General features: G+C 49.0%; 2 protein-coding genes across 4 annotated transcripts in view; one reads left to right on the top strand and one right to left on the bottom strand.

Moving 5' to 3' along the window:
• TPX2 (TPX2 microtubule nucleation factor) overlaps positions 1-3,434 on the bottom strand; it is a 28,163-nt gene extending 24,729 nt beyond the window's left edge. For all 3 annotated transcript variants that reach the window (XM_040331706.1, XM_040331707.1, XM_040331708.1), the window contains exon 1: positions 3,328-3,434. The gene's annotated coding sequence lies outside the window, so the exon portion shown is untranslated. The remainder of the gene's footprint in view (positions 1-3,327) is intronic.
• Positions 3,435-13,936: 10,502 nt separating this feature from the next.
• BCL2L1 (BCL2 like 1) overlaps positions 13,937-25,474 on the top strand; it is a 22,557-nt gene continuing 11,019 nt past the window's right edge. The window contains exon 1 of the mRNA XM_040329955.1: positions 13,937-14,144. The gene's annotated coding sequence lies outside the window, so the exon portion shown is untranslated. The remainder of the gene's footprint in view (positions 14,145-25,474) is intronic.

Here is a 25,474-nt window from a genome sequence, read left to right as displayed (position 1 = left end):
GGCCAAGATAACGCCTATGCAGCTCTGCGAACGGTTTGCGCACAGGCACAGCAGCCCATTGATTTGAATGGGCTACTGTGCCTGCATTTCATGCAGGAAAAAGGTTCACACAGGTCCCAGAAGACAACAGGGACCACTCAAAATGTGCAGCGCGACCCGCTTATGTGCAGTAGTGAACCAGGCTGTGAAGGCGCAAGGCTTCACTTCCCGTTTCCCTTACTGAAGATGCCGGCGCCTCCCCCCAGGAGCCAAAGGACAGATCAGTGTTGGGTGAGGACATCGCAGGCTCCCTGGACAGATAAGTGTCCTAAGTCAGCAGTATTTGTAGGTGGAACTCCGATTTGAAGTGGGGGTTCACCCCAAAAAAAATGTTTTAACATTACATTCAGCCGAGTTGTCATAATGACAATCGGCTGTTTTTTTTTTATTTTATCCCCGTACATACCGTATTTTCACAGCCGCTTCCGGGTATGTCTTCTGCGGGACTGGGCGTTCCTATCTGATTGACAGGCTTCCGACCGACGTTCGGCTTCTTTCGGCAACTCGTGACGCGCTGTATGCGACGGTCGGAAGCCTGTCAATCAATTAGGAACGCCCAGTCCCACAGAAGACATACGCGGAAGCGGCTGTGAAAATACGGTATGTACGGGAAAAAAAAAAAAAAAAAACAGCAGATTGTCCTTAGGACAACTCGGCTGAATGTAATGTTAAAAATGTCTTATTTGGGTGAACCTCCGCTTTAAGGGCCGGTTCCCCCTGGTGCGACGTCCAACATCGGATGCGATTTGCACCACATGCGATTTCAGCCATACAGAGAGTATGTCAGCGGACACATCTCCGCTTGCCCATGGAAATCAATGGGTGGCCGGCTCAGATTCATCTGAAAAATGGACAGGCAGATCGAGCCGGCCGATCATGTGAAAAGGGCCTAAGCCCCGGGTTCACACATATGCGATCTCAGACATTGCGATCTGCGCATGCGATGTCTGTGCAAAGCCAGCGCAGCCACACAGTTGTATGGCTGAACTTGCATTAGATGCACAGGAGAATATAAAAAAAAAGGGGGGGGGCAGGGACCTTTCCCCACCCCACACTGAAATCACATGGGTGTTACCAAGTACGCGATCCGATTGTTGTGAGAGTTCACACTGCGCTTTGTGAACTGCTCTGGGGTATCAATAACAGTGTGAACTGCCTGTGGGAAAGATGCGATACAGGAACCGGCACAGGAATCGCGCTGGTTTCCGCATCGCCCAAGTGTAAACCTAGGCTAAATGTTACAAAAAATAAGTAAAAAAACACTTAAAGCAGAGCTCCACCCTAAAGTGGAACTCACGCTGATCGGAACGCTCCCCCCTCCGGTGTCACATTTGACACCTTTCAGGGGGGAGGGGGGTGCAGATACCTGTCTAAAGAAAGGTATTTGCACCCACTTCTGGCCACACAGTTTCGGGCAGACTGCGGGCATGACGTCACCTCCCGCCTTCCTCCCCGTTGTGCTCTGGGACCACTCGGCTCCCAGAGCACAGCGGGAGCCAATCAGCGGCGCAGCGCAACTCGCGCCCCGTAGGGAACCGGGTAGTGAAGCCGGAGCGCTTCACTTCCTGGTTCCCTCACTGAGGATGGCGGGGGGGAGCAACAGAGTGACGAGCGATCGCTCATCCTCTGCTGCGGACGGCGCTGGACTCCAGGACAGGCAAGTGTCCTAATATTAAAAGTCAGCAGCTGCAGTATTTGTAGCTGCTGGCTTTTAATTTTTTTTTTTCATGGCACATCCGCTTTAAAGATCTTGGCAAAAATTCTGCCTCCCGTCAAAAAAATGCCTCCAAGGGATCGGCGCATGCGCCATACGCAATGTCACTCCATCTGATATGTTGATCGGCAGTGACTTCAACACTGCACATGCCCAGATCGTTGGGAGGCATTATTCGACGATCTGCTAAATGCAGAGGGAGAATAGAATTGTCAGATTCTGCCTCGCTATTGTGGAGCGGGTGTGTTGAAGAGCGGGTTGCGTGCGTTTTAACCCGCAGTTAGTCACAGCCAAAACCTGCCGCATAAAGCGGAGTTCCACCCAAAAATGGAACTTGCATTTTTTGGAATCACCCCCGCCCCTTTCCGGTGTCACATTTGGCACCTTTCATGGGGGGAGGGGAGCAGATACCTGTGCAATACAGGCATTTGCTCGCACTTCCAGGCATAGATCACCATGGTGACCAAGGATGAGCACCGGCGTGTTCGCATAGAACACGTGCAGAGCCCGCCAGGAAGTCGGCACCCGCGCTTCTATGCGAACACGCCGGAGCTCATCCTTAATGGTGACCTACGCCACGTCCGACACCTCCTCAGTCTGCCCCCGCTGCCTTCTGGGAGACACACAGGCCCCCCATAGGGGAGAGCGGAGATCTGACAGGGCGATCCCCTGCACAGTGTGCGGGAACCGCTCTGTCATCCGCCGGCTCAGCGGAGCGTTCCCCGCTGAGCAAGCAGAGGTTCACGGCACGGATCCGCTCGTGAAAGAGCCCTTAGTGGGTCCTGAGGACAGGATGACTACAGAACATCCCCCTGTCTCAACCTGGAGGGGGGGGGGGGGGGGTTGGCGTCCTATAGCACCCAAAATGTAAAAAAAGTCAGTACTTTCACACTGGGGGGCGGCACGCTTGCGGGAGGTTAGTGCTGCAAGTGGCATCTTTGGGGCGGTGAGGAAGCGCTGTAGACACCGTTCCCAAAATGCCTCGCTATTTAAATGAATGGGCAGCGCTGCGTCACGACACGGGCGCTTTTAACCCCTTCTTTAGGGTTAAAATCCCCCTGCTAGCGCCTAAAAACCACCACAATGAGTGCAAACGCGCCCCCAGTGTGAAAGTGGCCTTATATAAAACAAAACCAACATAGGAAATAATAATATTTATTATTACTTTTTTTTTGGGGTGTGTAGCATTTTATTTTTTGTGGTGTTGTCATATTTTCTAAATCATTAATATAAATATTTTATAAAATTAGATAGGAGGTTGGAGAGAAAATATATATATATATAATGAAAACACCATAAAAAATATACACATAGCCTACATTTCTATAAGAAGGCTATAGATTACACATATAAATATATCTCAGTGTCTCATTATCCAATCCATAGAACGTATACTGGCCGCCATGTCTTGTCCTCCCATCTATACATCCAGTCACCGACAAACAGCAAACCCCAACCGTCCATTCCCGTCCCTTCACCTCACCCACACCCTGCTTCACCTCCCCGTACACCACCAGCCCCGGTCTCCCCCCCCCCTCACCGCCTCCGTTATCCCACCCCCCGGAGCTCCTTACCTACACACAGCTACAAGCTTCGCCGCTCCCCGCACGTTACTAGTTTAAACCTAGACTTGCTTTCCAAACAGGCCAATCGCTAGCTTCGGAAGTCACGGCGATTGCCTATTGGTCAGAAGCCTCCCCCCCCGTGAATTCTGGGAAATATAGTCCATCTGAGAGGCTGGGCCACGTCTTAGAGGTCGGAATGGACTCACATTCCCAGAATTCCCCGCGGCGCTTCTGCGCAAATCGCCTTTTCCCGCTTTCTCTGAGGAGCAGGAATTTGAGCTATCTAGTACACACACACAGGGCCCATCTCCTAATTTCCTCACAGATACAGTTCTGAGGTGAACTGCTGCCAGTTATTAAAGTGTAAAAACAGATCAGGGTGTTATATGAGCGATGTCAAATATACAATAAATGCACTTATTCAGTGTGTAGTAGTTTATGAAGCCAGTAATATTGTAAGCGAAGGTTAACCATAATTTTTTTTTTTAAAAGCCAGCAACTTAAAATACTGCAGTTGCTGACTTAAAAAAAATGGACACCTACCTGTCCAGGTCACCCGCGACGTCGGCAGCCGAAGCCGAGCTGCTGCTCGTCTCTCGGCTTCCCCCGCCGCCATCCTCAGTGAGGGAATCGGGAAGTGAAGTGCTGTGGCTTCACTGCCCGGGTTCCCTACTGCGCATGCGAAAGTCGCGCTGCGTCGTCCTGACTGGTCCCCGCGGTGTTCTGGGAACCGTGTGTTTCCCACAACACAGCGGGACTCCCGTGGGAGTCTATACCCGGAAGTGGTGCAAATACCTATAAAGGTGTCAAAATGTGACACCGGAGGGGGAGAGGTTTCTGAAAAGCGGTGGTTCACTTTTAAGTGAACCTCCGCTTGAAGAACATAATGTATATGAAGCTTCAAGCTGGGTTCACACTATTTCCCCACATCCAGTTCGCAATAGCGGGAGATTTTGACCGGTGTTCTGCAGATGAGTGTCCCCCGGCGGATAATGCCCCCCCTGTACTGCGCAGGCGCAGCGCTTGACCGGAAACGAACCACAATGGGGCTGACGGAAATAGCCAAAGCTAAATAGCTCAGTCAGCTGAACACGGCGCCTGTGCAATGACGAGGATATTGTGACAGACGCTGGCACACGCTCTCGATGCTCGTACGACTCTGCAAGATCGTCTAAGGCCGCGTACACAGGATCAGTCCATCCGATGAGAACGGTCCGATGAAGCTGACTGATGGTCCGTCGTGCGTACACACCATCAGTTAAAAAAACGATCATGTCAGAACGCGGTGACGTAAAACACGACGTGCTGAAAAAAACGAAGTTCAATGCTTGCAAGCATGTGTCGACTTGATTCTGAACATGCGCGGGTTTTTAACCGATGGTTTTCCATACTAACGATCGGTTTTGACCTATCGGTTACCAGTCCATCGGTTCAATTTCAAAGCAAGTTCTCATTTTTTGGACCGAAGGTTAACTGACCGATGGGGCCCACACACGATCGGTTTTGACCGATGAAAAGGTCTGTTTTCATCGGTTTTGACCGATCGTGTGTACGCGACCTAAGGGGCAGAGAACTACAGAAGAGGTTGAGTTTTCTATTGATGTGCAGAGCTGATAACCTGGCCGTGCTGTGATTTTACCAATATACTACACGTCTTTGCGGGGCATGTTTAACCATTTCAGCCCGGGAAGAATTTACCCTCTTCCTGATCAGAGCACTTTTTGCGATTCGGCACTGCGTCGCTTTAACTGACAATTGCGCGGTCGTGCGACGTGGCACCCCAAAAAAATTACGTCCTTTTTTCCCCCACAAATGGAGCTTTTCTTTTGGTGGTATTTGATCACCTCTGCTGTTTTTATTTTTTTGCACTATAAACAAAAGAATAGTGACAATTTGGAAAGAAATGCAATATTTTGTACTTGATTTAAAGCGGGAGTTCACCCATTTATTAAATTTTTTTTTCTCCCCTTAGATTCCTGCTCGTTCGGTCTAGGGGAATCGGCTATTTGTATTAAAATATGATCCGTACTTACCCGTTTTCAAGATGCATCTTCTTCCGTCGCTTCCGGGTATGGGTCTTCGGGAGCGGGCGTTCCTTCTTGATTGACATTCTTCCGAGAGGCTTCCGACGGTCGCATCCATCGCGTCACTCGTAGCCGAAAGAAGCCGAACGTCGGTGCGGCTCTATACTGCGCCTGCGCACCGACGTTCGGCTTCTTTCGGAAAATCGTGACGCGATGGATGCGACCGTCTGAAGCCTCTCGGAAGACTGTCAATCAAGAAGGAACGCCCATTCCCGCAGCCCATACCCGGAAGCGACGGAGAGGATGCATCGCGTAAACGGGTAAGTACTGCACATATTTTAAAACAAATAGCCGATTCCCCTAGAGAAAACGAGCAGGAATCTAAGGGGAAAAAGTGCCCTCTAAGGGTGAACCCCCGCTTTAATAAATATCACAATTTTTTTGTTGTTGCAATAAGCTTATATTGATTGGTTTGCGCAAAAGTTCGTTTTTTGTTTGCTAGTAATGGTGGCAATCTGCGATTTTTATTGTGACCATGACATTGCGACGGACATATCGGACACGTTTGACACATTTTTGGGTCCATTCACATTTATACGGCGATTAGTGCTATAAAACGGCACTGATTACTGTATAAATGTGACTGTCAGGGAAGGGGTTAACACTAGGGGGCGCTGAAGGGGTTAAATATGTTCCCTAGGGAGTGATTCTAACTGTAGGGGGAGGAGACTCACAAGGGGAAGAGACCGATCGGTGTTCCTCTGTACTGGGAACACACATCGGTCTCGTCTCCTCTGACAGGACCTGGATCTGTGCGTTTACACACACAGATCCACGGTCCTGCCGTGATCGCGGGTGACCAGCGGACATCGTGGCCGCCGGGCACGCGCACTGAGTCCCGAGTGATGCCACGAAGCCCAGGACGTTATATGACATCCACCCAGGATAGGAGATCCCATCTGTGGACGTCATATGACTATGGGCGGGATGTGAAGTGGTTAAACAAATGAGGGGTCGGATTTGCAATGTTGATGGGCGGATACGGCCAAGTTATCAGCTCTGCATATCAATAGAAAACTCGGCCTCTTCTGTAGCGTCACCCCCACTTCCCTGCTGGGTCCCTGGCTTGGCACTCAGATACTTTTCAAGCGTCACCTCCGCTGACCCACTAGGTTCCTGGCTTGGCACACAATGATGCCACGCAAGCGTCACCTCTGCTGTCCCGCTGGTTCCCTGGCTTGGTACCCACTGATGCTCCGTAAGCGTTACCTCTGCTGTCCCGCTGGTTCCCTGGCTTGGTACCCACTGATGCTCCGTAAGCGTCACCTCTGCTGTCCCGCTGGTTCCCTGGCTTGGCACACAATGATGCTCCGCAAGCGTCACCTCTGCTGTCCCGCTGGGTCCCTGGCTTGGCACACAATGATGCTCCGCAAGCGTCACCTCTGCTGTCCCGCTGGTTCCCTGGCTTGGTACCCACTGATGCTCCGCAAGCGTCACCTCTGCTGTCCCGCTGGGTCCCTGGCTTGGTACCCACTGATGCTCCGCAAGCGTCACCTCTGCTGTCCCGCTGGCTCTCTGGCTTGGTACCCACTGATGCTCCGCAAGCGTCACCTCTGCTGTCCCGCTGGCTCTCTGGCTTGGTACCCACTGATGCTCCGCAAGCGTCACCTCTGCTGTCCCGCTGGCTCTCTGGCTTGGTACCCACTGATGCTCCGCAAGCGTCACCTCTGCTGTCCCGCTGGCTCTCTGGCTTGGTACCCACTGATGCTCCGCAAGCGTCACCTCTGCTGTCCCGCTGGCTCTCTGGCTTGGTACCCACTGATGCTCCGCAAGCGTCACCTCTGCTGTCCCACTGGGTCCCTGGCTTGGTACCCACTGATGCTCCGTAAGCGTCACCTCTGCTGTTCCTCGCTGAAGTTTTTTCACTTCTTCACCGCTCCCAGCTTGTAAGAAGACTGCTCTGGTATATGCTTCAGCTTACTCCCAGTGGTCTCCGATAACAAGGTGGATGGTCCCTTAGTGGCGACAGCTTCCCCTTCTACCTCCAACCACAGCTGGTTCCCCGTCCGGCTGAACCACTACTTCTGCTTTGACTACAAGCCCGCAGTCCCAACCCTACGCTGCTTCTCCTGCTGATGGATAGGCCCTCAGACAGCCTAGCAGAAAGATGGCCCTGGGATAGGCCTCAGGCTTACGGCCTAGCAGCCCGCGGCAGCATAACACACACGTCCACCCAGACAGCCTTCCAGGTGGCACAGAACCCCGATCACCTGACTCCACCCAAATAATAAGGCTCTCCCAGGGACCCAAGAAAATCCCTGCCCATTGGCTGAGACACCAGATCCAATTACGTCTGAGTTTGCAAAGCCCCTGTCTTATCTAATGTCACTAGCATAGTGCCACCCAGTGACAGAAGAGAAAGGGTGCAACAAGTCCAGATTTAGAGAGGAATCAATTGCTAAAAATTGGCCAAGGCAACTATCGCCTGGCAACTAAATTTAATAGCAATCCTGCCGAAACATCAGGGTGCTACACTTGTAAAAACCTATGTGTGCATGGACATGTAGGCCTTTATGGAGTTAAGCTTAAAGGAGTTGTAAAGGAAAAAAAAATGTCACCTTAATGCAATCTATGCATTAGGGTGAAAAAACATCTGATGATGCCGGCCCCCCTCCCCCCCAGCCCCCAATTTACTTACCTGACCCCTCGAAAGTCCCGCGCACGGTCCCGAGATCCTCTTCGCCGCTCAGCCTGGCCGCTGATTGGCTAGAGCGGATGGATTGAGAGCAGCGCAGTCATTGGCTGGCGCTGCTGTCAATCACATCCAGTTACACGGCGCGCCGAGGGGCGGGCCGAGTGATACAGTGAGCGGCTATGGCCGCTCGCTGCATCATGGGAGCGCGCCCGTAAGGACTCATCACCATGCGAGCTCTCTCGCATGAATGTGGTGAGTACCAGAGACAGCCGCCGAGGGACCCCAGAAGACGTGGATCGGGGCTACTCTGTGCAAAACGAACTGCACAGCGGAGGTAAGTATGACATGTTTGCTATTTTAAAGAAAAAAAAATGTTTCCTTTATTAACCCTTTAAGAGCTTTGGCAAAAAAAAAAAACGGCAAAAGCTCCGAAACTCAAGTTTAGAATCTGTAGTGTACATGAGCCCTTAGTCCTTCAGAGGCGTTTCTCCAGCACTGGTATCTTCAGGGTGAACCCCAAGTTAAAAGTCTCTGTTGCAGGCGATGACAAGTGACATTCTCCTACTCCTGGGTCTCTCTGTCCATTTCTATCCCTTATGGGACACACAACCCACCATTGCGAGGGACCCCAGAAGAGGAGGATTGGCGCCACTCTGTGCAAAATGAGCTGCACAGTGGAGGCAAGTATGACATGTTTGGTTTAAAAAAAAAAAAGGAACCTTTAGTGTCCCTTTAAGGTTTGCCACCTAAAAAAAGGTAATTTTATCACTACAATTCTACAAAGATTTCACGGACATCTGAACTGTTCAAAACCATAAAATAAAAAATTGTACACCCGGTTCTGAATTGGGTTAAATTTGGCTACACGTGAGTTAGGTGTGGCCTTTGCGTTTTTTTCGGCATGTTGGTCAGATAAGTGACTCAGCTAATCTTTGACGTCTCTGTGTGTCTGTCTCTCATCTCTTCATCTATTTGTAGAATATCATCGTAGGAGTCGCTATAATCTAATAGATGAAAAAAATACAACACGCTATGATCTATAATCTGTATTGGGTACCACTGTGACTATGACTAACATGTACCGGTATGCCTTTCTATACGGGTTGCATCCCGACTAATGTCTTCATTTTTCTTTAGTTTTGTAATGCCTTTTTTACGCTCTAATAAAAGCGTTTGCATAAAAAAAAAAGAAAAAAAAGAAAGCTTTAAAGTAGGGGTGTCCAACCTATGACCAAAGATGTCTATCAATGCGGGCCAACATAACATTGTAAACCTACTTTAACCACTTGCTTACTGGGCACATACACCCCTTTCCTGCCCAGGCGAAATTTTAGCTTTCAACACTGGGTCGCTTTAAATTAAAATTGCGCGGTCGTGCGATGTGCCTCCCAAACAAAATTGGCGTCATTTTTTCCCCACAAATAGAGCTTTCTTTTGGTGGTATTTGATCACCTCTGCGGTTTTTATTTTTTGCGCTATAAACAAAAATAGAGCGACAATTTAAAAAAAAAAACTCAATATGTTTTACTTTTTGCTATAATAAATATCCATTTAAAAAAAACAAAAAAAACTTTTTTTTTTCTCAGTTTAGGCCGATATGTATTCTACATATTTTTGGTAGAAAAAAAAATCCCAATAAGCGTATAGTGATTGGTTTGTGCAAAAGTTATAGTGGCTACAAAATAGGGGATAGAATTATGATTTTTTTTTTATTATTTTTTTTTTTTTACTAGTAATACGGCGATCTGCGAATTTTGTCAGGACTGCGATATTATGGGCGGAGACATCGGACACTTTTGACACATTTTTGGGACCATTCACATTTATATAGCGAACAGTGCTATAAAAATGCACTGATTACTGTATAAATTAGATTGGCAGGGAAGGGGTTAACACTAGGGGGCGAGGAAGGGGTTAAATGTGTATCCTGGGAGTGATTCTTAATGTAGGGGGAGGGAACTAACTGGGGGAGGTGACCGATGCTGTGTCCCTATGTATAAGGGACACAGCATCAGTCTCCTCTCCCTGACAGGACGTGGAGCTCTGTGTTTACACACAGAGCTCCACGTCCCTGCTCTAAAACTGCCGATTGCGGGTACCTGGCGGACATCGTGGCCGCTAGGCACACGCATTGGCATCGCGGTGACGCGCCGGCGAGCCCCCCAGTGCCCGGAGGACCCGAGGCCGTAAAAAGATGGCCTCCCGGATTTATAGAGCCACCTGGAGGCCGTCTTTTTACTATGGCCCGGGACTGAAGTAGTTAAAGTGGAGGTCCACCCTAAAAAAAAAAGAAAAAAAGACACCAAAATCATGAAAAAAAACGTAAAAAAAAAAAATTGAAAAAAAAAAATGTTTTACTTACCAGAAATGGAGGTTTCTATGCAGAACTTCCTAATCTGCCACTTCCCATACCGCGGCAGGTCTTCTTCCTCGCCCTTCCCACGTTGTCTTCTGGGGAATGGTTCACGCTGCCTTCTGGTACCTGTGTGTATCCCAGAAAGCAGCCGCCCATTCACAAAAGCGATGCAAGACTTGCGCATGCGCAGTAGGAAACGGGCAGTGATGCCGCAAGGCTCCACTGCCTGTTTCCCTCAGTAAGGATGGCAGCGCTGGGAGCTGCCAGGATCGAGCGATCAGCCTCTTTGCGACATCGCGGGTGCCTAGGACAGGTAAGTGTCCTTATTAAAAGTCAGCAGCTCCAGGGTGAAATCCTGCTTTAACCACTTAAGGCCCGGACCAAAATGCAGCTAAAGGACCTTGCCCCTTTTTGCGATTCGGCACTGCGTCGCTTTAACTGACAATTGCGCGGTCGTACGACGTGGCAAAATTGGCGTCCTTTTTTTCCCACAAATAGAGCTTTCTTTTTGTGGTATTTGATCACCTCTGTGGTTTTTATTTTTTGCGCTATAAACAAAAATAGAGCGACAATTTTGAAAAAAATGCAATATTTTTAACTTTTTGCTATAATAAATATCCCCCAAAAATATCTAAAAAAAAATTTTTTTACTCAGTTTAGGCCGATACGTATTCTTCTATCTATTTTTGGTAAAAAAATATTGCAATAAGCGTTTATCGATTGGTTTGCGCAAAATTTATAGCGTTTACAAAATAGGGGATAGTTTTATTGCATTTTTATTAATTTTTTTTTTTTACTACTAATGGCGGCGATCAGCGATTTCTTTCGTGACTGCGACATTATGGCGGACACATCGGACAATTTTGGCACATTTTTGAGACCATTGTCATTTTCACAGCAAAAAATGCATTTAAAATGCATTGTTTATTGTGAAAATGACAGTTGCAGTTTGGGAGTTAACCACTATGGGGCGCTGATGGGGTTATGTGTTCCCTGAAGTGTGTTTACAACTGTAGGGGGGTGTGGCTGTAGGTGTGACGTCATCGATTGTGTCCCCCTATAAAAGGGATGACATGATTTATGCAGCCGCCACAGTGAAGAACGCGGAAGCCGTGTTTACACACGGCTCTCTCCGTTCTTTAGCTCGCGGGTCTCCAGTGGCGATCAGGTCCGCTGGTCCCGCGGTCTCGGTCATGGAGCTTCCTTTTCTGAAGTCATGTGGTTACTTTTCTGGATTTTGACTGGATCGTAGCAGAATTTAGTGTAAGGAATACACAGGAGAAAATGCATGTTGATAAGAGGAGTGTAGAGGAGGGCGGGGAGTCTACTGACATCACGACTCCACCCACCGAGCTCCAGACAACAGATCCGCCCACAGAATCTGCAGTTTTTCATTTCTTATAACAGACAGAGGGGAGACATTTGACAGGTAAGGATACATGCAGGAGGCATCTATATCCTTATAGATCAGCACTATGGCAGTACTTTAGAAAGGATGAGAGGGGTTTACATCCACTTTAACACTAGGAATTAAGTGTTCCCTAGGGAGGTGTTTCTAACTGTGGGGGGAGGGGACTGACTGGGAGTAGAGAGAGATCGCTGTTCCTGATTACTAGGAACAGCAGATCTCTCTCTACTCTACTGTCAGAATGGGGATCTGTTTGTTTACATACACAGATCCCCGTTCTGGCTCTCTGAGCTGATACTGCAGCTGCTGACTTTTAAACTCCTTTAATCTAGGCTTACCTGTAGGTTAAAGTGGTTGTAAAGGGTTAACAACCACTTTAAGCGCCCATTAAATGCAGCCTCACCAGCACCCATCAAATGCAGCCTCACCAGCACCCATCAAATGCAGCCTCACCAGCACCCATCAATGCAGCCTCACCAGCACCCATCAAATGCAGCCTCACCAGCGCCCATAAAATGCAGCGTCACCAGCGCCCATCAAATGCAGCCTCACCAGCGCCCATCAATGCAGCCCACCAGCGCCCATCAAATAAAGCCTACCAGCGCCCATCAATGCAGCCTTCCAGCGCCCATCAATGCAGCCTACTGGCACCCATCAATGCAGCCTTCCAGCACCCATTAATGCAGCCTACCAGTGCCCATCAATGCAGCCCACCGGCACCCATCAAATGCAGCCTACCGGCGCCCATCAATGCAGCCTTCCAGCGCCCATCAATGTAGCCTACCGGCGCCCATCAATGCAGCCTTCCAGCGTCTATCAATAATATGGAGGGTATACCAGTGCCCATCAATGAATGAGTCGGGACATAGTCCTCTGCCACCGCTGCGCCTCTAACACTAGGCTGCTACCTACTGATGCTGAGACTTAGTTACTTGCTGCAGAGAGAAGAGAGTAGGAACACCAGTGACTCTAGGCAGTAGGGTGCCCTAGGTAGCTGCCTAGTGGTAGCACCGGCCCTGACATGGGGAGCAGGCAGTGGCGTATCTAGGGTATGGCAGCCATGGCAAGTGCCATGGGCGCCATGGGGAGGGGGGGGGGGCGTCAAAAAGCTACCCCCTGCACGGAAAAACCCCCACCCATCCTCCTGCGGCCGCCTCCCGCACTAATGTAGCTCCCGGCATCGCAGCCGGCCTGCTGAAGCGCGGCGCCGGCACAGGAATTGCTAATATTGCTACTTGGCCCAGGAAGGGGTGTGACAGGTGCCCCCTTGACGGCCTATGACTGGCCATTGGTGGCACAGTGGCTGCTTTTGATGGGCACAGTGGCTGCAATTGATTTATTTTTTTTCAGTTTGTTTGCGCCCTCCCCCCAAAAAAAAATTCAGCACCAGCCGCCAGTGGTCCCTCTATGTCCTCGTCGCACTGCATCCCTCCCTGTCCCTGTTTATCTGAAAGGTTTCAAATGTTTTGACAGGGGCGCAGTTTCAGTGCTTGCCATAGGCGCCATTTTCACTAGATACGCCTCTGGGAGCAGGTTGTTGGCGGTGAGTGCGCACACACACTCCCCAGACCCGGAAGTAAAGGATCACGTACTAGGTACGTGATCCTGCACAGGAGAGACGCCTTGCTGCCGTATCTATACAGTATATTTATATATGAATGACATTTAGGCCCCTTTCACCCGATCAGTTCCGCCTGTCGGTTATTCCGGCGGACCCGATTTGGTCATCCGTTACACTCTATGGAGAAGGAAGAGCCACTAAGAGCCCACAGAATCTGTCATCATCCCAAATAGCAACTACAAAGACATTTAACCCTAACAAGGACTTCGAGGACAGAAAGGGGGAGGGCATATAAAGCGAAATAATACTATTAATTTAAAAAGATTGCAAAATTGTGATCCAGTGCAGGATATCTCAAATCTGTCACTGGTGGAGGACAGCTAGCCTTTGACCAGCTTGTAAAGAGCCCTACTCTGCCTGTACACAAGCATGGCCGCCATTTTGTTGTAGACCACTGTAAAGTCTTCAAAATGATGGCTGCTTTTTATTTTCTGACGTACAGCGTGCGTGGCTTTGACTCACAAATGCCAGGCATGCTGGGAACTGTAGTCCTTTGGCTGCTGATCGCTGCGTGCGCAGTTCCTCTCTTTTAGGCGGCTACCCGGGCAACGGTCCTTGTCGCTGTCGTGTGCCCTGATAGGGTCGGACCGTCTATCAAGGAAGGAAGGAGGGCGGGGCTTGAAGGGGAGGAGGTGGAGGAGAAGAGAGTCTCCGGGGGGAAGGCAGAGAGGAAATATTCTCAGGAGTGACGGGCGGGGACCCCCCATAGGGGCCCCATATAGGTGAGTGTGTCCGGGGGCTCCCCACCCCACGTGTGTTGTGTATTGGGGGGCCACTACTCATCACATTACTATATAATATATCGTGTGTTATATGGGGGAGGAGGGAGGATATATATACACTGTAGATATATCATATCGGGGATATATATATATATATATATATTGTGTGTGTATATAATATGGGGGTATATTTTTTATATACACACACTATTGGGGGGGGGGTGCAGGTAGAGGCTATCCTGGTGATATAGTACAGATATGTAATATGGAGGGTATGTATATGGGGGGGGGGGGGATTTGTGTAATATATGGGGGGGGGGTATATGTGTAATATATGGAGGGGTATATATATATATATTGTGTGTGTATATAATATGGGGGTATATTTTTTTATATATACACACACACACTATTGGGGGGGGGGGCGCAGGTAGAGGTTATCCTGGTGATATAGTACAGATATGTAATATGGAGGGTATGTATATGGGGGGGGGGGGTTTGTGTAATATATGGGGGGGGGGGTATATGTGTAATATATGGAGGGGTATATATATATTGCGTGTGTATATAATATGGGGCATATTTTTTATATACACACACTATTGGGGGGGGGGGGTGCAGGTAGAGGTTATCCTGGTGATATAGTACATATATGTAATATGGAGGGTATGTGTATCGGGGGGGGGGGGGGGGATATGTGTAATTCATGGAGGGAATATGTGGGGGATATGTGTAACTGGGGGGGGGGGGGGGTATATGTTTAGGTTATCAGTGCATTCCCCTTTATGACCAATGTCGGGGTGGGGGGGGGGGGTGGCATATGTGTAATATTGGAAGTATCTATGTGTAATATGGGAGGGGGGGTATATTTATTATGTGGGGTGGCATATGTGTAATTGGGGGGGGGGGGATATGTGTAATAATGGAAGGGGGAGGGTATATGTAATATGTGGGGTGGCATATGTGTAATTGGGGGGGTATATGTGTAATTGGGGGGGGGGGATATGTGTAATAATGGAAGGGGGAGGGTATATGTAATATGTGGGGTGGCATATGTGTAATTGGGGGGGGTATATGTGTAGGTTATCAGTGCATTCCCCTTTATGACCAATGTCAGGGGGGAGGGTATATGTGTAATATGTGGGGGGAGGGTATATGTGTAATATGTGGGGTGGCATATGTGTAATATGGGGGGTGGCATATGTGTAATATGGGGGGTATATGTGTAATATGTGGGGTGTACTATGTGGGGGGAGGGTATATGTGTAATATGTGGGGTGGCATATGTGTAATATGGGGGGTATATGTGTAATATGTGGGGTGTAATATGTGGGGGGAGGGTATATGTGTAATATGTGGGGTGACATATGTGTAATATGGGGGGTATATGTGTAATATGTGGGGTGTAATATGTGGGGGGAGGGTATATTTATTATGTGGGGTGGCATATGTGTAATATGGGGGGGGTATATGTGTAGGTTATCAGTGCATTCCCCTTTATGACCAATGTCAGGGGGGGCATATGTGTAATATGTGGGGGAGGGTATATGTGTAATATGTGGGGTGGCATATGTGTAATATTGGGGGGGGGGGGTATATGTGTAATATGGGGGGGGGGTGTAGGTTATCAGTGCATTCCCCATTATGACTAATGTCAGGGTGGGGGGTTATATGTGTAATATGTGGGAGGAGGGAATATGTGTAATATGTGGGGGGAGGGTAATATATGGGGGGGGTGTAGGTTATCAGTGCATTCCCCTTTATGACCAATGTCGGGGGGGGGGGGGGGCGATCGATCTATCTCTAATCCTATTTGTCTTGTCCAGCGGCTGGTGTGTGTTTGTGTGTGTGTGTGTGTGTGTGTGTGTTTTTTTATTTGTATTTTTTGGGGAGGGGGGCTGCAAACAAACCCCCCCCCCCCTTGCAGTCGGTCCGGGCTCCCGGTACTAACGGGCTGTGTGTGCTCTGATCCCCCTCCCAATCTACACACCCGGACTGACAGCCAGTCACCAGGAACTGCTGCTGGAGGAATGAGGGAGGCGTCTCCAGAGGATCTATACACGGGGACACTGCACAGGCTGATACACCCCACCCCGTTCGCCCGCCTGCCTGCTGTTTGTGGGCGGTCCGGCACTTGCCCCCATCAGTGGCGTGCAGCAGCTTGACTCTGAGTCCTCTCCTTCCATGGTGGATTCTAGCCCCTCCCCTCCTCCTTATCTATCCTTCTCCTAGCCATCCAATAGGATCGGGTGACGGGTATCAGACCCGCTTCCTGATTGGCCTGGGAGGAGGATCAGTGTTGCAACAAAGAATATTCATTCGCTGTTGTAAAGCACCTGGGTGGGCTTGGGGCGCAATGCTCTGCGCCCCAAGCCTACCCTATTTTGAAGCCTATTGGAGCCTCTGGCTGTAATCAGGTGCTTCAAAAAACACACCCCCGCCATAGGAATTCATGCGCCCGGCGTCCTGAAAGGGGGGGGCATGGATAGGGAGGCGGCCCCCATGCGCCCACAATGGTCTTGTTTACACAGATTCTTTAAAAGAAAACTCCGTCCGTATCTCTTCCCTGCAACAACGTCACCTAATCTCATTCTTCATGTCTACCGGTCTGTGTTCTTCGATCCGATCCGATCCGATCCGATCCTTCCCTGCAACAACGTCACCTGATTCTGTGTGTCTGATCTCATTCTTCATGTCTACCTGTCTGTGTTCTTCAATCCGATCCGATCCTTCACTGCAACATGGTCAGCAATATTTTGGAGAAATCGGCATCGGCCGATTTTTATCCAAATTTGGCCGATATTTAACATGGCCACTAGCGGTGGCGCGGCTCCAGAGCTAGGCCGAAGCCGCGGTCTTCCCTGATGCTGTGATCGCCACGGTCACAGCATCAGGAAAGGCCGCGGCCATCTTGGTACACCCAGCGCGGCGGCCCTCCTCTCTGTTTACACCCACAGAGAAGGAGGGGCCCACGCTTGTGGGACAGACACCGCTCTCTGGTGTCTGTACTACGGTGGGGGGGTCTGTACTGAGGAGGGGGGTGGGTGTCTATCCTGAAGGGAGAGGGGGTCTGTACTGAGGGTGGTGACTTTTTTTTTTTTTTTTTCGCACCAGTGCCACTTGCCGTCCAGTGCCATCTACCAGTGCTACCTTCTATCCAGTGCCAGTGCCACCTTCTATCCAGTGCCACCTTCTATCCAGTGCCACCTTCTATCCAGTGGCAATACCAGTGCCACCTTCTATCCAGTGGCAATACCAGTGCCACCTTCTATCCAGTGGCAATACCAGTGCCACCTTCTATCCAGTGCCACCATCCAGTGCCAATACCAGTGCCACCTGCCAGTGCCAACTAAAGCCATCAATGCCAACCAGTGCCATCTGCCAGTGCTAACTATTGCCATCCAGTGCCAATTACTGCCACCTGCCAGTCAGTGCCACTTGCCAGTGTCACCTGTTAGTGCCATGTGCCAATCGGTGCCATCTGCCAGTGTCAATTAGTGCCACCTGCCAATCAGTGCCATCTGCTAGTGCCATCCAGTGCAACCTGCCAGTGCCACCTGCCAATCGGTGCCTTCTGCTGGTGCCATCTTCCAGTGCCAATTAGTGGCATCCAGTGCCCCGGTTTCTAAATATCGGCATCGGCCAGAGAAAAACCCATATCGGTCGACCTCTAGTCAGCAATCCCATTCTATCTATATCAAATCTTATCTTTATTTCCTAATTCTACATATATATCTCTAGAACCTTATTCATTTCCCTTTGGGAGTATTACTTTTTCTTTTCTTTCTTTTTTTTTCCTTTTTTTTTTTTTTCCTTTTTTCTTTTCCTTTTTTCTTTTCCTTTTTTCTTTTCCTTTTTTCTTTTCCTTTTTTCTTTTCCTTTTTTCTTTTCCTTTTTTCTTTTCCTTTTTTCTTTTCCTTTTCTTTTTCTTTTCCTTTTTTCTTTTCCTTTTCTTTTCCTTTTCCTTTTTCTTTCCTTTTTTCTTTTCTTTCTTTTCCTTCTTTTCCTTCTTTTCCTTCTTTTCCTTCTTTTCCTTCTTTTCCTTCTTTTCCTTCTTTTCCTTCTTTTCCTTCTTTTCCTTCTTTTCCTTCTTTTCTTTTCCTTCTTTTCCTTCTCCCTTTCTTTCCTTCTCTATATCCCCCCCCCCCTCGTCACGGTTAGTTCTGGAATGTGACCTTTGTCTCTATGGCTGACCATCACTATAGAAATCTCCGCTTCTCTCTCTGACACTCAGCACGGGACAGATCTATATTTTGGGAACCGGTCGGTCCGCTCTGGAAAGCCGCATGACCGCTGTGTGGGTTTCAGTTGTCATCAGCCGGAGGAGTTGTCGGTGTCCAGCTGTGATCCTATCTGTAATGCAGTGCCGTGTTCTTTAATTGGTTTCCAGCTGTGTGGGACTACAGGCCCCAGCGGGTTGCACTGGTCTGGGACATGTTGGGACTTGCTATTTCCCAACAAGTGTACAGTCATAAGTCGAGTATGTCTTGTGTGAGTGTGTAGGTTGTGTGTACAGTGTGTGGGTGGTTTGTATAGGGAGACTGAATGTGAAAACTTCCCTTACGGTGGGGCTTCCCCTCAAGTGGTTGATATGGTTTTCAATGGCATAGTTCCCACTGTTTTTTTTTTTTTCCTGCATTAGACTGTATTGGAACGCGGTTAAACGCAGCAAAAACGCACACACACGTCCTTGTGTTAGGCTCGGTTCACACTAGTGTGCTGTGCGTTTTCGCATGTGATTCGCACTGCAAATCAAATGCGATGTCCGTGCAATGCGATTTCTGGCTGATATCGCACCGCATTTGGACCAAACTCGCACAGGACTTTTTTTTTTTTTTGTCCGCACCAGAATCGGATCGCATGGGTGCGATCGGATTCATGTTTAAACTGTCAGTTCGCAGTGCGATATGAGAGCTGAAATGGGGGTGTTAATGTTGTATGACACCCCCCAGCAGTTCGCATGTGGTCGGGTGCGACCCGCAGCGGTTTTGCAGGGTTCTCGCATCGCACTAGTGTGAACCCGGCCTTGGGTTAAAGGGGTTGTAAAGGTTCAGGGTTTTAACCACTTAAGGACCGGACCAATATGCTGCTAAATGACCCAAGGGGTTTTTACAATTCGGCACTGCGTCGCTTTAACAGACAATTGCGCGGTCGTGCGACGTGGCTCCCAAATAACATTGGCGTCCTTTTTCCCCCACAAATAGAGCTGTCTTTTGGTGGTATTTGATCACCTCTGCGGTTTTTATTTTTTGCGCTATAAACAAAAATGGAGCGACAATTTTGAAAAAAATGCAATATGTTTTACTTTTTGCTATAATAAATATCCCCCAAAAACATATATACATTTTTTTTTCTCAGTTTAGGCCGATACGTATTCTTCTACCTATTTTTGGTAAAAAAAATCGCAATAAGCGTTTATCGATTGGTTTGCGCAAAATTTATAGCGTTTACAAAATAGGGGATAGTTTTATTTATTTTTTATTTTTTATTTTTTGTTACTACTAATGGCGGCGATCAGCGATTTTTTTTCGTGACTGCGACATTATGGCGGACACTTCGGACAATTTTGACACATTTTTGGGACCATTGTCATTTTCACAGCAAAAAATGCATTTAAATTGCATTGTTTATTGTGAAAATGACAGTTGCAGTTTGGAAGTTAACCACAGGGGGCGCTGTAGGAGTTAGGGTTCACCTAGTGTGTGTTTACAACTGTAGGGGGGTGTGGCTGTAGGACTGACGTCATCAATTGTGATTCCCTATAAAAGGGATCACTCGATCGATATGCCGCCACAGTGAAGCACGGGGAAGCTGTGTTTACATACGGCTCTCCCCGTTCTTCAGCTCTGGGGAGCGATCGCGACGGAGCGACTATAAACGAATAGCCGCGCCCTCGTCCCGGATCGCTCCCCGCGGGAATCCGACCGCCGCATGTAGCGGGGGGGAGGGGGTTCCCAATCGGACCCACGTCTAGGCAGGGACGTACAGGTACGCCAATGTGCCTGTACGTGCCATTCTGCCGATGTACATATACATGCGGCAGTCTGGAAGTGGTTAAAAAAACGAAACAAACATGTCACACTTGCCTCCTCTGTGCAGTTGGTTTTGCACAGAGTGGCCCTGATCCTCCTCTTCTGGGGTTCCTCGGCGGCCTTCCTGGCTCCTCCTCCTCTTCTCGAGTGCCCTATCGGAGAAGTGCTCTCCTTCGGGACACCCATGCGGGGCGCGGTCCCGAGTAATGCTGCTGCGTTTGTTGACACAGCAGGACTCGACTCCGCGCCCCCCCCCCCCGCGTCATTGGATTTGACTGACCGAAGTGGGAGCCAATGGCTGCGCTGCTATCAAATCAGGACCTGGGACACCAACCGGTGCTGGTGTGCTCGTCCCCCTTTGTGGGAAACACAGGGCTCAGGTAAGTGTAATGGGGGGTGACAGAAGGTTTTTCATCTTAATGCATTGAGGTGAAAAACCTTAAAGGTTTACAACCCTTTTGCGGTAAAAGAGGGGGGGGGGGATTCACCGGACTGCACCAAAAACGCATATGCAGAATAGCATTTGGAACGCACCCGGACTGCGTTTTTATGGTGTGAAGTGGCCCTAACAAGGCTCGGTTCACACCTATGCATGTGTGTGGGCCACGCTTGCTCGGGTAAGGGCAGTCCATTCATTTGAATAGGCTGCCATGTCTGCTTTTACCACAAAAAAAAAAGGTGCATGCTCAAAATGTGTCCCGCAGGGAAATCGCATGGTGATTTTGACCATGCGATTCCCATGTGGTTCCTGCACATGCACTGCGTTTTTACATGTGCCATTCAGTGTGTAGGGGGCATGAAAGCCCACACACTGAATGGCACAATCGCACATGTAAAAACGCAGTGCGTGTGCAGGAACCACACGCACAGCAGCGTGTTTTTTTTTTTTGCACTGCGGGTAGGTGCAGGTATCGCTGCGATTCCCACAGCCCATCCCGTAGATGTGAGCCGAGGGTTACTTGCCTTACCCCTTGCTCCCTCCAGCAGCCGGCACTCTGGATTTTCTCTGGTGCTCCAGGTTGTGGGCAGGCCCCTCAGCGTCCTCGCTTACATTGGACTGCAGGTTCTGCATTGTTGATCAGCAGGTGGAGCGCCGCAGGGAAGCTGCTTTTGGGAACTGGTTGCAGAAGTAAGGGGCAGGGTAAATAGGACTCATATTTTTTTTTACCCCCTTTCCACCCATATGTGTGGTAGCCAAGAGGGTGGTCTTTAATGCCCACACGCTGTGAGATTTCTGCATGCTCCCAGCACACCAACCAAGCTGTCAAGAGTACGCCCTCCATCTCTTATTATGATTGAGAGCCAATGGGATGGGCCGCCGATCAGGTGACATCCAATCGCAGTGGTCACATGATTGAAAAGTGGGAATAGGTTAATGGTTATCTTAGACCATGGGTGCTCAACCTGCGGCACTCCAGCTGTTGCGGAACTACACATCCCATGAGGCACTGCAAGACTCTGACATTCACTGACATGACTAGGCTTAATGGGAATTGTAGTTCCTGAACAACTGGAGGGCCGTAGTTTGAGGACCCCTGTCTTAGACCATGGGTGCTCAACCTGCGGCCCTCCAGCTGTTGCGGAACTACACATCCCATGAGGCACTGCAAGACTCTGACATTCACTGACATGACTAGGCATAATGGGAATTGTAGTTCCTGAACAACTGGAGGGCCGTAGTTTGAGGACCCCTGTCTTAGACCATGGGTGCTCAACCTGCGGCCCTCCAGCTGTTGCAGAACTACAAGTCTCCTCATGCCTCTGCCTTTGGGTGTCATGCTTGCAACTGTCGGTGTGGCTTGCAATGCCTCATGGGACATGTAGTTCTGCAATAGCTGGAGGGCCACAGGTTGAGCACCAATGTCTTAGACAGAAATTGGCATTTTAACCCTTGCAGTGTAGGGGGGAGCTCAATGGCAGGGTTCCCCCCCCCCCCCCCCCCATTTCCCCGGAGTTCAGCTTCACCAGGTAAGTCGTCTCCCTTTTGCAGCTTTTTATAGCCGTTGTGTATAAATTCAAGTTTCACATGTCGGTGGATGTTTGAAGCGGACGTTGATAAGCACATAGGGAGTGTCACGGACTTCGGTTATGCAATCATTGTTGGCTTATTGGCTGAGATTTCATCACGGCTCCAGCTTTGTAAATAGTTTAGTACATAAGAACATTGTATGTCCGGATCACACAGAATGTTCTATTCTTCTTGTACCGGTGCCGATTTCTTAAAGGGTAATTCCACTTTTTTGTTGAAAAAAAAAAGATATATATAGGCCCGGATTCACATACATTGGCGCATATTTATGCCGGCGTAGCGTATCTTTTTTTAGGCTACGCCGGCGCAGTATTCACAATGCACTTGCTCCCACTCGCTGTTAAAGATACGCTGGGTTTCCTTGGCATAAGTGGAAGTGGGCGTGAGCCATGCTAATGAGGCGTGACCCCATGCAAATGATGGGCCAAGCGTCATAGAAGTACTTAAAATGTACGGCGCGTGCACCGTCCCGTGGACGTATATCCCAGTGCGCATGCTCAGAATCACGTCGAAACTACTCCCTAAGATACGACTGATCACTGCCTACGACGTGAACGTAACCTACGCCCAGCCCTATTCACGTACTACGTAAACGACGTTAAATACGACGGCTGTTCCCTGGTTCATACCTTTTGCTTGAGTTGCGCCTCATATATGGGGAATAACTATACGCCGGACGTAAGCCTTACGCAAACCGCGTATATTATGTGCCGGGCGCAACTACGTCCGCGAATCGATGCATCTCCCTCATTTGCATATTTGCAATGAGGCGGGCAGCGTAAATATGCGCCCACGATACGCCGGCGTAGGAAAGTTACGTCGGTCCGATTGAAGCCTATTTTCAGGCGTATTTAGTTCTGTGGGCACAGCGCATAGATACGACGGCGCATACTTACACGGCGTATCTCGAGATACGTCGGCGTAAGTGCTTTGTGAATCCGGGCCATTATCTCTATCTCATATACCGGGGATATGCAATTAGCGGACCTCCAGCTGTTGCAAAACTACAAGTCCCATCATGCCTCTGCCTCTGGGTGCCATGCTTGTGGCTGTCAGTCTTGCTATGCTTCATGGGAGTTGTAGTTCTGCAACAGCTGGAGGTCCGCTAATTGCATATCCCTGTCATATACAATATAAATAATATTGTAATGGGATGTTATTAAAAATGACCTTTCCTTTTCAGTCTGCAGCTGCAGTAATTTTCTGTAAAATGCAATATGGCCACCTGGGGGCAGTGCCGGGTCATCTAGAGCAAGGGTCTCAAACTGGCGGCCCTCCAGCTGTTGCGGAACTACAAGTCCCATGAGGCATTGCAAGGCTGACAGTTACAAGCATGACTCCCACAGGCAGAGGCATGATGGAACTTGTAGTTTTGCAACAGCTGGAAGGCCGTCGGACCCCCGATCTAGAGACATGAACATGCCAAACCGCTCCAGCTACCCCAAGATACATGAGCATTATGTGTTAGATTTAGGGCATCCCCTGCAACACAAATTTCATTTTTGGTGAGATACTCCCTTAGACCCCTTTCACACCGAGGTGCTTTTCATGCGTTTTTAGTGCTAAAAAACGTGACTGAAAAGCACCTCTCATGCCTCCTCGGTGTGAGAGCCGAGCGCTTCACACTGGGGCGGTGCGAATGCAGGACGGGAAAAAAAATCCTGCAAGTATCATCTTTGGGGCGGAGCGGGAGTGGTGTATACAGCTCTCCTACACCGCCCCTGCCATTGAAATGAATGGACAGCGCTGCCAAAGCGATTCAGCAGCACTACAACATGGGCACATTTAACGCTTTCTTTGGCCGATGGAGGGAGTTAAAAGCGCCGCGCTAGCAGGCGAAAAGCGCTGCTAAATCTAGTGGTGCTTTGCCGCTAATGCACCTCCGCTCCAGTGTGAAAGTAGCCAAAGGGAAATCGCATCTAAAGGGATGCAGACCCTGCCAAGTTTCTCATTGGAGCCCTGCAGGTGCAGCAGCTGATTGATAATTGTAACATCATTCACATATAATCGCAGGCAAAATCGCTGCGATTCCACCTGGCTGCAAAAAACGTGGGACGCATTACTTTGAATGGCGCCGCAATCACAACGCACGACGCTTGTCACTCAAAAAGGAACGTGAGTTTTTTTTTTTTGGGTGACAGTGTTGCGATTTGGCACAATTTACTGCGTAACAGTCACTGCAAAATTTGTGGCGCGATTGGGGCGCCATTAGGAGTAACGGCATCGCAAACGCGTCCCAAGTTTTGCAGCCATTTGAAATCCCGGGGGGAGAGGGGGGGGTTCTCTTTAACTTCTTCAGACCCGCGCTATAGTCGAATGACGGCTACAGCGCGGATCTGAAAATCCAACTGGATGTCAATTGATGTCCGCCCCTTTGCGCGTTCCCCCCGCGCGCGCTCCAGAGGGCGCAGCGGGGAAACTCTGTGTTGGCCGTGTCCCTTGGACACAGCCAATTACAGATCGCCGCGAACGGCCAATCAGAGTGGCTGTTTGCGATGCGATCTGGGCGGCCAATGAGAGATGATCTCATATGTAAACATATGAGATCATCTCTCATTGCCGTTTTACACAGACAGCGTCCTGTCTCTGGAGAGGAGACCGATCTGTGTCTCTTGTACATAGGGACACAGATCGGTCACCTCCCCCAGTCACCCCCCTTCACCTACAGTTAGAACACTTTATAGGAAACATATTTAACCCCTTCCTCACCCCCTAGTGTTAACCCCTTCAATGCCAGTCACATTTATACTGTAATTAGTGCATATTTATAGCACTGATCGCAGTATAAATGTGCGCCAAAAGTGTCCGATGTGTCCGCCTTAACGTCGCAGTCCCAATAAAAATCGCAGATCGCCGCCATTTCTAGTAAAAAAAAAATAATTCTGTCCCTTATTTTGTAGGCGCTATAACTTTTGCGCAAACCAGTCGCTTATTGCGATTTTTTTTTTTTTTTTTTTTTTTTTTTTTTTTTTAACCAAAAATATGTAGAAGAATGTGTATCGGCCTAAACTGAGAAAAAAAAGTGTTATTTTTTTTTTAATTGGGATATTTATTACAGCAACAAGTAAAAAATATTGTATTTTTTTCAAAAGTGTCGCTCTTTTTTGTTTATAGCGCAAAAAATAAAAACCGCAGAGGCGATCAAATACCACCAAAAGAAAGCTCGACTTGTGGGGAAAAAAGGACGTCAATTTTGTTTGGGAGCCACGTCGCACGACCGTGCAATTGTTAGTTAAAGCGACGCAGTGCCGGAAGCTGAAATTTCACCT

This window comes from Rana temporaria, chromosome 12 (assembly GCF_905171775.1).
Source record: "Rana temporaria chromosome 12, aRanTem1.1, whole genome shotgun sequence".
NCBI lineage: Eukaryota > Metazoa > Chordata > Amphibia > Anura > Ranidae > Rana > Rana temporaria.
The sequence above is the reverse complement of the archived record's forward strand: the minus strand, read 5'-3'. Positions and strand labels throughout refer to the sequence as shown.